Source organism: Paroedura picta, chromosome 12 (assembly GCF_049243985.1).
Source record: "Paroedura picta isolate Pp20150507F chromosome 12, Ppicta_v3.0, whole genome shotgun sequence".
Taxonomy (NCBI): Eukaryota; Metazoa; Chordata; class Lepidosauria; order Squamata; family Gekkonidae; genus Paroedura; species Paroedura picta.
The window spans coordinates 9,657,751-9,673,260 of NC_135380.1; the positions used below are offsets into that span (position 1 = coordinate 9,657,751).

General features: G+C 48.7%; 1 protein-coding gene across 3 annotated transcripts in view; it reads right to left on the bottom strand.

Moving 5' to 3' along the window:
• KCNJ5 (potassium inwardly rectifying channel subfamily J member 5) overlaps window positions 1-3,855 on the bottom strand; it is a 31,888-nt gene extending 28,033 nt beyond the window's left edge. For 2 of the 3 annotated variants that reach the window (XM_077305721.1, XM_077305722.1), the window contains exon 1: window positions 3,640-3,855. The gene's annotated coding sequence lies outside the window, so the exon portion shown is untranslated. Of the gene's footprint in view, window positions 1-2,451; window positions 2,600-3,639 lie in introns of those variants that run through there. The other variant, XM_077305724.1, reaches the window with a different exon arrangement.
• Window positions 3,856-15,510: the final 11,655 nt, after the last annotated feature.

Sequence of the window (15,510 nt, forward strand, 5' to 3'; positions counted from 1 at the left end):
ATTAACCTGGGCATGCGGGGAAAGGCCATGAGAGCTAAGCACTGGCTCTTCCCTTCCTGCCCCTCTCAGAGATCTGCCTAAATTCTGAGTGACTAAGTCATTTTACGTAAGGGCATGAAAAAAAATCCCAAACAAACAACGGGGTCAAGCAACCATGAAATTTATATCGCTCAGGGCAAAATGTTGTTATGTAAAATTCAAATCTGACACTTGGGATTTCTTCCTTGTTACAGGTGTGAACCATCTCAACCAAACCTGGGACACCCCAGGTGTTAACTATCCAAGCATCACTAATTAATGGTCTCTGGACTTTCCTTAATTAAATCTGCATTTTACATAATTACATTTCGCACTGTACTTTCTGGCCCTTTGATCGTTCCCTTCGTCCACAGAAGCTTATGGTAGGGGGGAGGGAGAATGTTGCAAGTCTTTAAGGTGTCACAAGACTCCGGATCAATTTTTTTTTTAACGGCATTAATAAGTTCCTTTGTTTCGGCTAATACTTCCCCTTCCCAAGATTAGCGACAATTTAAGCCGCGGTCAATGGGGTCTATTCACATCCTTGCGGAACTGACCTCCCCCGAAGTCCCAGAACTTCCCAGTGATACAGAACTTAATAGCGCCAGTGGAATGCCGCTGCTAATCAGAGCCCGCTAGCAAGAAAAGGAAAGGTCTAAAGCGATTTCGCCAGCTGGCCCAGCAAATAATGTTCTATCCCTTGGCTAGAGAGGTTGAATGCATGCAAACGGGCCCGTGAAACTTTTCATGGCATGGAGGCCAATAGCATCGCCTAGTAAATAACAGGCCATGAAGCCTCTATTTAAAATGACATTTTTCTCTGGCCATTTGGCAAACCGGAGGACTCTGGCATGAACACAAACTGTATTCAAGTGTGGCTAGCAGTCATTTCAGGGGAAGGTCCCAGTAGGATAGCATGCCAATGGGCTACCTTGCCCTCAACCGAAAGAGGGCTGGCAGACTGGCACTCTGATGCGCAGTTTTGAATGTGAGGCGGATTGGGAGCTGTGCCTCCACGGAAAACCCAGGCCAAATGTCAGGGCTCTAATTACGTACTACTGGATGCCAGCTACCTTAAGTCAAAGCAGTGTCCGCAGTTTAGCGTTCAATTTGAAATGGACTCTCAATGATGCAAAACTTTGCATGCATCAGATCAGCTTGTGGAAGCTTTGCACCTAAGGCTTTGTGGATAACTGAGCTTGGAATTTTGCTTGGGTGTCTGGAATAATGCTGAATATCCTGGCGTATCTAGGGTTGCTTATGCAGAGAAGGAAGAATGGTGTAGCCCGATTTTGCCAGGTCGCGGAAGCTGAGCGGGGTCAGTACTTGGAAGAGAGGCCACCAAGGAAGACTCTGTGGAGGAAGGCAATGGCAAATTCTTCTTTCACGTGCTTCAAAAGCTCCTTGCTGGAGTCAGCATGAGCCGGCTGCCACTTGATTGGCAGTTTACACATACACGCCTGTCTTTAGGATTGGTCACCATGATTAATCATTGCGTGCTTTATAGAATTCGACCTGCTTTCACATGTGAGCTGGCTGCAGGCTTTACAACAACCCTACAAGGTAGGTCAGTATTCTCACCCCAATGTGGCAGATTTTAGGGAACGGAGACTGTCTTAAGCCACATCGTATGTTCAGGGCCAAAGCAAGGTTCATTCACAGTGACAGAATGTCCTGATTTTGCAGCTTATGGTGCAATCCTCTGTAGACTTAACACAGTATAAACCCTTTCAAAGGGCCTACATTGAAATAAAACTTCAAAACAATTGCATTGGAAGTCCCTTAGCCACTACACTACAGCAGCTCTGATTAAGATAGCTACACAAAAGACACGGCACTACACACAGTAAAGGTCTCTGCCCCAAGGTCTTTGCCATCTAAATCTGGGCAGCACCAAATTGAACAGGGTGGCAAATTAAATTAGTTTTGCTCTGCCCAAATGCAATTAAGAGTGTGCCTGTGTGTATGTGTAGGAGCTCAAAATGTAGAATTCAGAGGCTGTGGCTATGAGTGGGGAGGGGGTGTGGCTCACACTTGAGCATGCAGAAGTTCTCAGGTTCGATCCCGGAATCTGCAGCTAAAAGGAGCTTTAGAAGGTCATATGAGCCGTGCTAGTGCTGCTGCTGGTCAGAGTAGACCATGCTGTCCTGTGGTCTTTCTCAAGAGAAACTTCTTCCCACCTTACATATAGCATCCCATCCCTCCACCCCCCCCCCCCAGCCCAGCATTCGTTTCCTCATTTGAACTTGACTGGGAGAAAAGTTCCTGAAGAAAGGGAGGAAATATGGCATTGGCTGTACCCCACTTTCAGCTGTCCCCCACTTTTGCTTAACAGCCACCTACCCCAATTGAAGAGAGAAGGGGGAAAGGGTGAGAGGGGCTACGTGCCCATTCATTCACATGCAATCTCACTTTGCTTCAATGGGTGCTCACCAGGTGCCTGGCCTAGGTAAAGTCCAGCAGGTTGAATTTAGAGGAGGTGACCTGAAGGAACGCAGAAAAGCTCCCTCTCAGAATGCCTCTATGGTGCCAACAACAACCCTGAGAGGTAGGTCACAGAGCACCCATTGGATCGATAGTTGGAGCGATGTAGGTCCATCCTTGTCAGGATCATGGCCTCTACCGCAGCCACGGCCACACCCACCCGCCTCGGATGGAAAGCCTACAGCTACGTAGACAATGCCTTGGGAGTTTGCGCCTCTCACAGGTTTTCGGAGTGGCTGTTGTCTCAAAGACCTCAGGGCAGGCTACACTGAGTCATTTCCAAAGTGTGGGTTAAGAATACCTGAGGTATACTGCCTCTGCACCTAGAGGTTCCATTTAATTCCATACATTGGTCTAACCCTTTTGAAAAAGCCACACTCATGCTGTGTGCCAAAGAATTCCTGCTGCCCCTGAGCACGGTTTGCAGTTTAAAAAAACACGCATACACTTCTGAGGCCCTACTTAATCTTCCAATCCAAAAGACCTGTCAGTCCTCTTCCACTTCCTCTTCCAGCAAGAATCTCCAACTCAGCAGTTCTGTGCCTGAGCTATACTGCCTCTGTAAGTGGAGGCTCCACTTAAGTCCATACAATTAGTCTAATCCTTTTTAAAAAGCTATCCCATTTTTGGAAGAAAACTTCAAGTTTCCAACAAGAATTTCGAACTGAGCTGTTTGAACTGAGCTCCATCTGAGGCATACTGCCTCTGTCCCTGGAAGTTCTATTGAACCCCTTACATTTTGTCTTTTAAAAAAATCCTATCACCATAGCCTGGGGCAAGGAATGCTGGTCCTAAGGAAAAGTAGCAGTTACGAAGTAATAATAATAATAATAATAATAATAATAATAATAATAATAATAATAATAATAATAATAATAATATCACATTCCTGACGCGAAACTTCCGTTTCCAGCGAGCAGGTCCAGCCGCCTGGGCAGTCCTATGAAGTTAGGCGACTGGATCTGCATAGGATCGCGCGGGTTTTGCCCGGGAGAGACGACGCCAGGTCCGGTTCCGATCGGCCCCTGCGCTCCCCTCGGTGGCCAAAGCGGCGGCCAGGCAGGAGCAGGACCGAAGCTCCCGGCCGCCTCCCGCCCCGCCTCCCGCTCCCTCTCCCGCTCCCGGCTCGCCACTTACTTGCGTCCGGCGGAGCTGCGGCGGACCCTGGGAGGCCACTCGGCGGCGGCTCCCGCGCTGGAAGCCGGCGGCGCGGCGGCTCCTCCGGGCAGCGCCCGCCCCGCGCCATCCTCAGCCGGAGGCGGCCGAGCGCTCCCTCGCCTGGCTCTTGCCGCTCCCCCCGAGCCGAGCCGAGCCGAGCCAGACGGCCGCCGCCCTCCGAGCCTGGCAGGTGCACGCCCCCCCCCCACCGCGCTCAGCCCCCCCGGCCTTGGGCCATCGCCCCCCCCCCCCCGGGCACCGCCTCTCCCCACCCCGCCCGCCGCCCACCGCCGCCCTAGGGATGGTGAAGCGCCCCTCGCTACTGCCGCCGCCGCCGCCGCCGCGACTCGCTCTCGGTCTCTGGCCGCGGCCGTAGGGGCGTGTGTATGTGTGAGTGTGTGTGTGTGTGTAGTACAAATGAACGCTGGGTGTCATCTGGCTTTTTAAAGGGGCCGGAGGGGAGGGGAGGACCGGGAGGTGGGCCCATGCGATCCCAGCATCATCTGTTCTCAATGAAGGGGGGGGGCAGAGAGAGAGAGACAGACAGAGGGAGGGAGAAAGGAGGTGGGGTCGTGCCAGCTGCAGAGAGATGACCAGGCTGCTCAAAGGAGAGCTGGGCGTGGGCTGCCTGGAGCAGGGGTAGTCAACCTGTGGTCCTCCAGATGTTCATGGACTACAATTCCCATGAGCCCTTGCCAGCGTGCTGGCAGGGGCTCATGGGAATTGTAGTCCGTGAACATCTGGAGGACCACAGGTTGACTACCCCTGGCTTAGAGAATTCCCCCCCCCATGCTCGCCTGCCCTCTCCAAAGCTGGCCCGTGGCTGCCGCTGGAGCTCTGCTGCTTTCCGAGCACGGGCAAGAGACCGCAAGGGGCTCTGCTCCTTTAAGGAATAAAACCCACCACCCAACCAAAAAGAAATCCCTGGCCTCGTCCTTTTCTTCCCAGGCAAGCTTGGCCGGGGAGTGGGGGTGGTGGGAAGGGGGAGGATGCAGGAGCTTCCCCGAGATGCACATTGGTGCTCGGCGCATTTCCGCACCCGTCAGCCGCTGTCGAGAAGCCGCCGAGGAAGAAGAAGAAGAAGAAGAAAGGAGGAGCGGGAAGGAGGGGTGGGGAGAGAAGCAGCCGGGCGTCTCCTCCTCCTCTCTCTCTGGCAGGTTTGTGCCCGACCTGGGTAACCCTCCACACAATACGGGGGCAGACAGTGGCGAACCCCCTGCCAGCATGTCTTGCCTGGCAGCCACTTTTAGGATCGCACACAAGCTGTGCGATAAATAATAAAAGTGGGGCTCGCTTGCTGCAGTGTGGCCAGACAAAAGGATGGTCAGAGAGGTGCAAGAAAGCCACTCTGTCTCCTGTAGCCTCCTGTGGAAGAAGAGGTCACTATATGTTTACAATCATTCCATACTGAAACACTGGACCAAAGAATAGAGCCCTGTGCAGGGACAATAGACCGGTCCTCTCAAGAGGGTTGGATCCCAGGAAGGAAGGAAGGAAGGAAGGAAGGAAGGAAGGAGGGAGGGAGGGAGGGAGGGAGGGAGGGAGGGAGGGAGGGAGGGAGGAAGGAAGGAAGGAAGGAAGGAAGGAGGGAGGGAGGGAGGGAGGGAGGGAGGGAGGGAGGAAGGAAGGAAGGAGGGAGGGAGGGAGGGAGGGAGGGAGGGAGGGAGGAAGGAAGGAAGGAAGGAAGGAGGGAGGGAGGGAGGGAGGGAGGGAGGGAGGAAGGAAGGAAGGAAGGAAGGAAGGAAGGAAGGAAGGAAGGAAGGAGGGAGGGAGGGAGGGAGGGAGGGAGGGAGGTGGTTTTTGCTTATTTCTCCCACTGCAGAACCCTGACCCCTTCCTTATGTTATGGGGGGGGGAGGGCTGTCCCTGAAGTGCAGTGCAGTGCTGGGGGTGGCGTTTAAGGTGCAGAGGGAAGGGGGGACAGGGGATCTCTTCCATCTGTAGAATTTTTAACAGGATTCACACATTTTCTCTATGTGTTTGTGTGTGTGTGTGTGTGTGTGTGCACATAATTTATTAAAATAATATATAAAGGTGAAATTTAATTTTCTAAATCGTTCTCTTCTCCTGCACTCACGTATCAAAGGTTCCGGTGAGTCCTCGGAAAAGAGGATGAAACGAGACCTCAAGTCATGGCTCGCTCAGCTGGGCTCAGCCTTTAATATCACTTGGGGGCTGGGTCTTCCTGGGCCCCTCCAGAATGCCAAGGGCTTTCAAGGCAAGGTTTGCCATGGCCTTCCTCTGCAGAGGCATCCTTGGTGGTCTCCCATCCAAGAACCAAACTTGGCTGCAGCAACCCCAGCAAGGGGCTTTCAAGGCAAGGGAGAAGCAGGGGTGGTTTGCCGTAGCCTTCTTCTGCAGTCTCCCTTGGAGGTTTCCCTTCCGAGTACTAAACAGAGCTGTCCCTGCTTAGTTTATGAGATCTGACAACTCTGGGCTATACCATGTCACCTTGCCTACGATTTAAGGGATAACTGAATCACAATTACTCTTCATTCTGCCCCTGGGGATGTACCTGTTCATTAGCCTCCAATTTTGCCATTGTTATTTCATTTTATTATGCCCCTCCCCCAGCGTTGAATCTTATAAAGTGCGAACCTTATAAACTTAGCTTGCCATTCCTGTAAGGCCCTTGTATTCATTTCCTGATCCATCGCTCACCCTCTGCTTATATAAGTGCGTACTGCAAAAACCCCATTGCATTGTATCTGCATGCGCGTGAAAGCTTACACCAAATATCCCCATAGTTGTGAGCATGAAACAGAGGAAGGGAGAGGGTAAGGAGGGGTGCACCGTGCTCCTCAGAGGAAGGACAAGAGAAAGATGCATCTCATAAAATGATAAACAAATGATTCAACCACTTTCCCAACAATGCATTCATTTTATGTGCCTTTCACTTCTGGGAGGAAAAAATGGTCCAGGATTGAGTGGAAAAGATGTTCTCTCTCTCTCTCCTTTTGCAAATTATTCAGCTCTCTGCACCATTTGTTAGATTCCGCCAGCTGGGCTCAGATGCCAGACATTTGGCTTTTCCTCTCCTTTCTCAGTTTTCCCTTGTGTTGCCTGCCTCCTCCAGCCTTACGTTCTGCCAGAACTTATTTGGCAACAGAAACAAAATTATGTTTCCTCCAGGATAGGTGCTCTTGGAACGTGCGACGGTGTTGCCATCAGGGAGGGTAAGGGCCCAGGTGCGAGAAAGGAGCCTTGCAGTGGTGATTCACCTGCTTGGTGCACAGAAGGTTCAGTCCCTGGCATCTCTAGTGAGCACATTTCCAGGAGACATCAGTCCTTGGAGAGCCCCTGTCAACGGGAGTATAAGGTCGTTTTAAATGGTCCACATAAGCTGTATTAGAAGAGGTCCACCTTCATACTTTGCCTTCCATCCTTGAGGAGAAATATACCTGGACGTTTCCCACCATGCTGTGGCTTTTGCCCATTTATCACCATGGTTTTTCACATTGTAGCTCCTTCCAGCCCTCACCTGGATGGTCCAATCATGACAAAACTTGGAAGCTAAGCAGGGTTAGCCCTGGTGAGTACTTGGGTGGGAGACCAACGTGGAAGTTCAGGGTTGTTGCAGGCCGTGGCAAACCACTTTCATGGCACCACACACAGAGATCCTTCCATTTTCACATGCCTGTTCATGAGGGCAGTGTCCAGCTCTCCCAAGAAGACTATTTAGCCTAGAAATACAATAGTAAAAGTGAAAACGACATTCTGTGGTGACTTGACCACCTGTTCCACTTAATATTCCTGGTAAGGCCTTGGAGAAGGAGTGTGTCTCATGGCTTAAGTGCCACTCAGCGCTTAACACCCACTCAGGGTGGCTATCCCGCCCCTGAGTGTCTCCTCCTCCAACTGGCTTGCCTGTCTATCCAGTAGCCAGCCAATCACCTTCCGTCCCCCATCCCTGACCACCCTCTCTTCCTTCCACTTTCCTCTGAGGCTTGGAGGCTGCAGTTCCCTGCCGTATGGGAGCTGCCGCTGCAGATGAGTTCCCTACCGGCTGCCTGCAGCCTTTCCAGATCCTGGGGGGAGGGGGAGGTCATCCACAAAGTTCTTCCACTCCACCCCCCTAATCTAGCACCCGTTGTATTCCTGAATGCAATGGGCTTGTTCTCTAGTATCTGATAATGAACATGAACAATGAGTCAATCATGGTGAGTATTATATATTTTTAAGTTCTTTTTGATCAGTGCAGTGCAGTGTTTCCTAAACATTGAGAACTGGGGTATAGTCTTTTTTTTTTGTTTAAGGGGATTAAATCTCATCATAAATTGGGTCCTTGGTCTATCAAGATCAGGATGGGGTACTTAGGCTGGCAGCACAGATTTCCAGGGCCTCAACCTACTAACATTTAACTGAAGACACTGTGGACTGAAACCAGGACCTTCTGGATGCAGAGTAGTTGTTTTATCACCGAGAAACAAAACCACCATATATCCAGATGTCCATGGACTACAAATCCCATGAGCCTGTGCCAGCATTTGCTGGCAGAGGCTCATGGGAATTGTAGTCCATGGACATCTGGAGGACCACAGGTTGATTACCCCTGTTTTATAGAATATGGGCAACATTTCTTAACTGCAAAAAGCAGAAACCTTGAACACACACACACACACACACAAAGGGATTTTGATTTCTTATAATTAATTTATTGCATTTATATTCCAAGTTTCTCCCCTGGGGGACTTGAGGTGATGTACACTCTTTTCCACTTCTCCATTTTATCCTCCCAACATCTCTGGGTGGACCTTCTGGAGAGAGAACAGTGCATGATCTGCCCAAGGCCGCCCAGCAAGTTCCAGGGCAAAGAAGGGATTCGAACCCGAGTCTCCCAGACAACTATGCCACATTATATAAACTGGAACCTGTTATGCGTATTGTATGTAATTTCTATGACCCTAAAGACAGCCACACCTCTGCAAAGCAACCAAGTTCCGCTTGTCCATGGGCATATTTATTCTTGACCATTGTCGTGTCAACAGCACGTGAGAATCGAACCAATGAACCAGAATGTAAATTGCATGTCAACATCGGCCCAATTTTCATTTGCTGCTTCAGAAATAAGTGTCTCGTTTGGCTCCTGAGCTGTCTCTTCCCTTTGCACCTTCACTCTGATAAGAAAGGTCAGTTTCATCACCAAAACTGCTTACTTCAGACAAAGCAAATAGGTTTTCAAGTCACTCCTCCGTTTGTCCCTGGGGATGGTTTCCTTCAGTCACCTGCCTGTTAGAAGGCACTGAACGTTCGGTCTTCCTCTTGGAAAAACTGGTTATAATTTCAATGACATTAAAGACAATGACACCTTTACCAAGACATCGTGTTCCCTTCTCCTTAAATGAAAGCTTTATAATAAGATTTGAAATTATTTGTAGGTGTTTGTGTTCTAGGGAGAGTAGGGAACAACGAACTGGGAAGAATGCAACCAACATCTCACCCAGCTCAACATGCAGCCAAACTATATATCAGGGGTAGTCAAACTGCGTCCCTCCAGATGTCCATGGACTACAATTCCCATGAGCCCCTGCCAGCATTTGCTGGCAGGGGCTCATGGGAATTGTAGTCTATGGTCATCTGGAGGGACGCAGTTCGACTACCCCTGATATATATCCTACTCCAGAGTGAAATGGGGTCTCCAGATGTCTCCAGGTATCAAGTACCAAGGAAGGGCAGGAAGCTTTCAGAGGCAGTACCCATCCCTATGTCAGCTGCAGTGGTCTTCCCTCATGTCATGTCCTCAGAGAATCAGGGATGATTTTGAATTTCTTCTGTTTCAAGCCCCCAAGCCTTGATGCAACAACATCTTCCCCCAGCACAAACCAAACCTTTGACCCTTCTTTTGCTCTCCATCCCTTGCCTGACCTCACAGTCGAACCCTAAGGAACCCTAAGAAGAAAAGGGGGAAATGACTTAAAAAAACATTTTTATAAGCAACATTTAATTTAATGTTCTATATAATTGCTTTAATGTAAATTGCTACATTTGCTATATCTTGTATACTGTTTTAATTGTTTTATGGGGATTTTAAATTGTATGGATGTTTCTAATTTATTAACCGCCGCGAGCCAGTTATGGAAATGGTGGTATAAAAATCAAATAAATAATAATAATAATAAATTTGCATTTATTGTTTTTATTGCATTTATTGTTTATTTCATTGCATTTTTATGGCATTTACTGCTTTTAAAAGCTTGATGTCAGCTGTCCTGAGCTGTCTAGGGAAGGGTGGGTTATAAAAAATGAAATAAAATAATGATAATGTTGTTGCAGAATCCACCTTCCAGAGCAGCCAGGGGAACGGATCTCTCTCGCCTGGAGATCCACTCAAATAGCAGGAGATCTCCAGTCACCCCCTGTAGGTTGGCAACCATAATAGGAAGGCACCTGAACCTTCATCTCCCTGGTCTTAATCCAATGCACCACTGGCTTCCGTGGACTTTTCAGTGGCTTATGGGGTTAGTGGTCTTATGAAAATGAAATAACAAAGTCAATGAAGTTGACTAACCATTTGGAAAACTGGTGAATAAGCCTTCCTTGTCAAAAACCTTCTGCGTCTCCAACTGATTGCCATGTGCTGCCCTCTGCTGAGCAGTTCCTGCAAACAGCAGCCCTCCTCCTGCAAAGTCAAGATTTCTTTAGGCTTCATTCTGAATCTGAACCCGATCCAGGGTTAATTGCATGGCAGACACAGAATAAATGCAAGTGAGATAATAGGCCGGACCGGAGGGTTGAAAAGAGGTTATGTTCTGGATTGTTGATTGTGTTGCTGTTGCCAAACGATAGAAATGGAGCGGGAATCACACAAAAAAACAGCTCTTGTCTAAAATGGTGAATCTGCATCCATACATTGCCCAGGCTAGCTTGATCTTGTCAGATCTCAGAAGCTAAGCAGGGCCGGCCGTCCCAGACTAGTATTTGGATGTGGTGACCTCCAGAGCAGAGGTAGTCAACCTGTGGTCCTCCAGATGTCCATGGACTACAATACCCATGAGCCCCTGCCAGCAAACGCTGGCAGGGGCAAACAGCTCTTGTCTAAAATGGTGAATCTGCATCCATACATTGCCCAGGCTAGCTTGATCTTGTCAGATCTCAGAAGCTAAGCAGGGCCGGCCGTCCCAGACTAGTATTTGGATGTGGTGACCTCCAGAGCAGAGGTAGTCAACCTGTGGTCCTCCAGATGTCCATGGACTACAATACCCATGAGCCCCTGCCAGCAAACGCTGGCAGGGGCTCATGGGAATTGTAGTCCATGGACATCTGGAGGACCACAGGTTGACTACCCCTGCTCCAGAGGATTCCGGGGCTGCTGTGCAGAGGCACCCAATGCAAACTACCTCTGAATGTCTCTTGACTTGGAAACTCGACAAGGTCATCGTAAGTCAGTTGTGACTTGATGGCAAAAAGAAGAAGAAGAAGAAGAAAAAAGCCCACTGTTTTTTCAGTTATCTGGCTTGCTTCTTATAGTTTTTCAAGGATCATCTCTTAAATGCACAGAGAAGCAGGGACTCACAAGATGTGCAAAGGAGAGAAATGCCGTCAGTCTACTGCTGGGTCCCACTTTCCCCACTCCCCATCTCCCATCAGTATTTCCTCTATTTTCTATGGCAGGAGTGGCCAAACTGGGGCTCTTCAGATGTCCCTGAACTGCAATTACCACAAGCCTCTGCCAGCACCATGTTCTAATTGTTATGGTCTCCCTGATCATACCCCCCTTTGGTTGCTTCCCAACTTTCTCTCTTTTCTTTACCCCATTTCCTTTTATTGCTTTCTCCCATAAATAGTACTAGGGTGGGTAAGAGACCCTACAATACCAACCATCATCTCATGTGATTTTGCAAAATTTTGGTCGGTATTCTCCATTTTGGAACGGCTAACCCCCCCACCATCGGGGTAAAAAAAAAAGTTTTCAAATGTTTCTGCAAACTTGGGGGTTCCCTCAGGTTTCTTACCTGGTCCCACTGTGCAGATTTTGTTTTTCAGTCCCCATTTTCAGAACTAGATCTAAGATCTATGCGCTCCGTCTAGAGCAGAGCAGGCTGTCACGGATCAGAAAAGCAAGATCCCGCTCATCTCCTTGTGGGTGCCGCCAGTGACATCTCTGGTAATTCCCTCTGAGTCAGCCGCAACTGTCTCGAGTCTTTGCTTCCAGGACAAGATAAAAATCAAAGACAGTGACTCTGGGCGGTGTTTTAATTTGACTCACAAGCTGGTCTCCAGGAGGAGGGATGTCACTTCCTGTTTGTCACACTGGGAGAAAAAAAACAAAGGGGTGACAGGGAATCGGCACCCAGGAAGAGCTCTGCAATCTAGTTGTCTACCGTTATGCTCCTTGACGAGACTTCAAGAGACCTTCCACAGGGGTAGTCAAACTGTGGCCCTCCAGATGTCCATGGACTACAATTCCCATGAGCCCCTGCCAGCATTCACTCATGGGAATTGTAGTCCATGGACATCTGGAAGGCCGCAGTTTGACTAAACCTGCTTCAGAGAATTGAGACACAATCTCACGCAACCATTTGGCCAAGTTATAGGGATAATTTTACTAGGGCTCTATTAGCCTTCCAAATTCCACAAGCCGACTTGCCAGGCTACAGCAGGCTCATTCGGGAAGAAGATTTATGCAACAAAGCCAGTTAACGAAAACTCTTGGTATTTCACCCGCTGCTGCTAACAAAATAATGGGGGAGTCGCAATTTCCAAACCTTTGATATGTTAATGCCGAGATAGGGGGGAATGAAAGACGCTCTCCTTGAGGGCATAAGAAAGTGACGGCCTAACAGGAATTCCGGCCAGCCTACAGAAGGATGAAATATGTTCAAATGAGTGGGTTGGCTTCCCTTGGACTCCTGGCGGACGAGGCGCACATCAGCGATTCCTGCTAATTGGCGAGTTTCTTCATTTCCCCCCAAAAGGAAGGACAAGAACATTAAGATAAGAACAGGATGGAGTAGGCCGAAAGTCCATCTAGTGCAACGGTTCTGTTTTCAACCGTAGGCCAGAAGGAAGTAAAGATGTGAGCTTTCCTTCCTGGTTTGTCCCTGGGGTTTGGTGGGCAGTGATATATTATCTATGGACATGGAGGTTAATTTTAATATCCTGGCTCATTATTTTTGGCAATCCAGTTGCAGCCAACGTACGGCAATCCCGTAGGCTTTTTCTAGGCAGGAGACATTTCAAAGGTGTTCTGCCATTGGCTGACTCTGTAGGAGCCCAGGGCTTCCTTGGTGGTCTCCCATCCACTTACTAACTAGGGTTGATCTTGCTTAGCTTCCAAGATCTGATGAGACTGCAGTCGCCTGGGTTACCCATGGGAAGGCATCCAGGCTAACAGCCCTTGATGAGGCTCACTCCTTTTTAAATAGGCATCTTACCTGGTAGCCACTGATAAGTTGTGTGGAAACAAGAGAAACCTGAATAGTCTACATAGAATCCTTCAAGGCTTTGGGAGTGGGTGGTCAAGATTCTTGCCCCCAACATATTAGGGAGGCATTCTCTTTTGAAAACTAACCAGTTGGACATAGTGTGATTGAAAAATATGTGATATGTACGGTGTGATTTGCCATTTGTGGACATTTTTAGGGACAGGTATATTTCACCTGGATAGTTCACTGAGGCATACCAGGGCTGTGATGGAGAGGCAGGCAACAGCAGCCACCTCTGAACATCTCTGGCCTTAAAAGCCCATCAGGGTTGCCAGAAGTCAGCAGTGACTTGAAAGACCTGATCTGGAGAAACAGGTTTGGTTCCCCCACTTGACCTTGACATAAAGATTTGGCTCTCACTTGCCTTGAAAGTCCCTTGCTGGAGTCACCATCAGCTGGTTGTCACTGTGACCTGACAGAACTTGCGTTTGCATTGAAGTCAATTACGCACATGGATCTGCTGGTAGCCCTTTTCATGAAGTAGGGAAATCAAGGAAGAGAAGAAGGGGTAGACTAAAGGGTCATTCTATACACAGAGCTTTTTTCCTGGCCAGCAATTTTTCGGGTGGCATTTCATGGCTGTCTGATGCCGGCAGCAAAACCCTGTTGACGTTCTTACCGGTGCACGAGGGACCTGCTTCTGCAAAGTCCATGCCCTCAATTACATGCAAACACTACCAGCTGAGTTAACTGGGGCCTGCAATGAAGACCTCTGTAAGAAGCCAGCTCCCTTAAGGCAGGAGGCATACGAAAGCGGAAAACCGCATCCTTGGCCTTTGGCGACTGGCGCCAGCATCCTTTCCGTTGGTGCCCGGCGAGATTTCTTTGGAAACGGAATGTGTCCAAGCTTTCATTATCATATTCTGTCGCCCTGACCTTATTTCAAATTATGACAGAGGAGGAGAATGGAAACACAACAGAATGTCAGACCTTTACTGCTATAACATTGACGACTGCTGGGGCAATTGAATCTAACTGCTGCAATGCACCCCTTCCATATTATTTTTACTATTACTTTCCTTCTTTGTCCAATTCAGGAGCCTTTCCTTTTGGGAGCTAAAACGAATGCTGTATGCATTCCTACAGAAGAAGCTTTGCTATTCTCGGGTCATTTCTGAGTGTATTTAAGTTTGTGTGTGCAGTCGCCTCCCTTGTTGTTTGCTGAGATGCCGTAGCTCTATCAGCTGTCAGGCAGAGATCTTTTCTCAACCATGATACCTAGAGGATTGAACCTGGAGTCTTCTGCATGCAAAGCATGCGCTTGGGCACCTTCTGCATGCACAGTACATGCTCTGCTTCTCAAATACGGCTGTTCTTGAGTAATCAAGTAAAATGCAATTTGCCGTCTAGTAACATTTTACATTGCTTTTGGCTTTCTATTTATTTCCATTTACCAAGGTCTCATTTCCCTTTCCCATAGAATCAGGCTGTGGGTTTGTGTGTAGATGTACACGTGGGCCGCTCCAGGGCCGCCTTTACTCTCCTTTGTCCAAATCTCCTGAGTACTCAAAAAAAGGGAGGGGGGGAGGGAGAGAAATCTGGCTGGACATTATGTCAGAGCTGCTTTCTGGTCTCCGATATGCCCCTGGTTTTGATGAAGTCATGCGTCTTCCAAGAATCGATCCTGACAGTCTGTTTCTTTTTTAGTTCTGAAACAGATAGATGATGCACAGGAGAGGCTAGACACCCAAAGGGCATGAGCATATTCTAGGTAGACCCAGGGTTCGGGGAGGGGGGAGTTTAATTTATGTGCTGTGCCATGACCAGGTTATTAATCTGGGGTGCTGAAAGGTTTTCATGAAGCAAGGAAATTAGATTCCTGCTTAAAAACCTGGATGCCGCCCTCCCCCCGCAAAGAAGGTGAGTGACATTTTAAAAAACTTATTCTTTTGAGGATTCAGCAGCCCAATGTCACTCTCTCTTGAGATATTTTAAACCTGCTGTGTCTTGGTTGTTTCTTTCCTCTGGCAGCCCTCCCGGCAAGTTTGCGGGGCCAGGTGCCTCCACTTTCATCACATCTGTACATCTTGTTCTTGGCAGAGACAGATCCGCAGCACCGGCTGACCTTGATAACTGTTTTGTTTGAGAGGGAATTTGCATCCCACCTGATGCAGTGATGAATGGGTGTGAACCATGGTCCTGCTCGGAACTTTCTGCCCCTCTCTTTGCACGATGTATTGATTTCTCGCTTGCTTTTCTTCCCACTGGGGACCCTAAGTGGCTTCCATCCTCTTCCTCCTTTGTCCTCACAAACAACTCTGCAAGGTAGGTTAGGGGTGAGATGGTGTAATTGACCCAGGATCACTCAGCAAGCTTCCAGGGCATGGTGGGTGTTGAAGCCTGGGTCTTCTGAATCTTGGGCAAGATAGACGTTCTTAAAAATGAAATTGTATAATAAGTTAAATGTTTCTTGAAAGCGAATAAG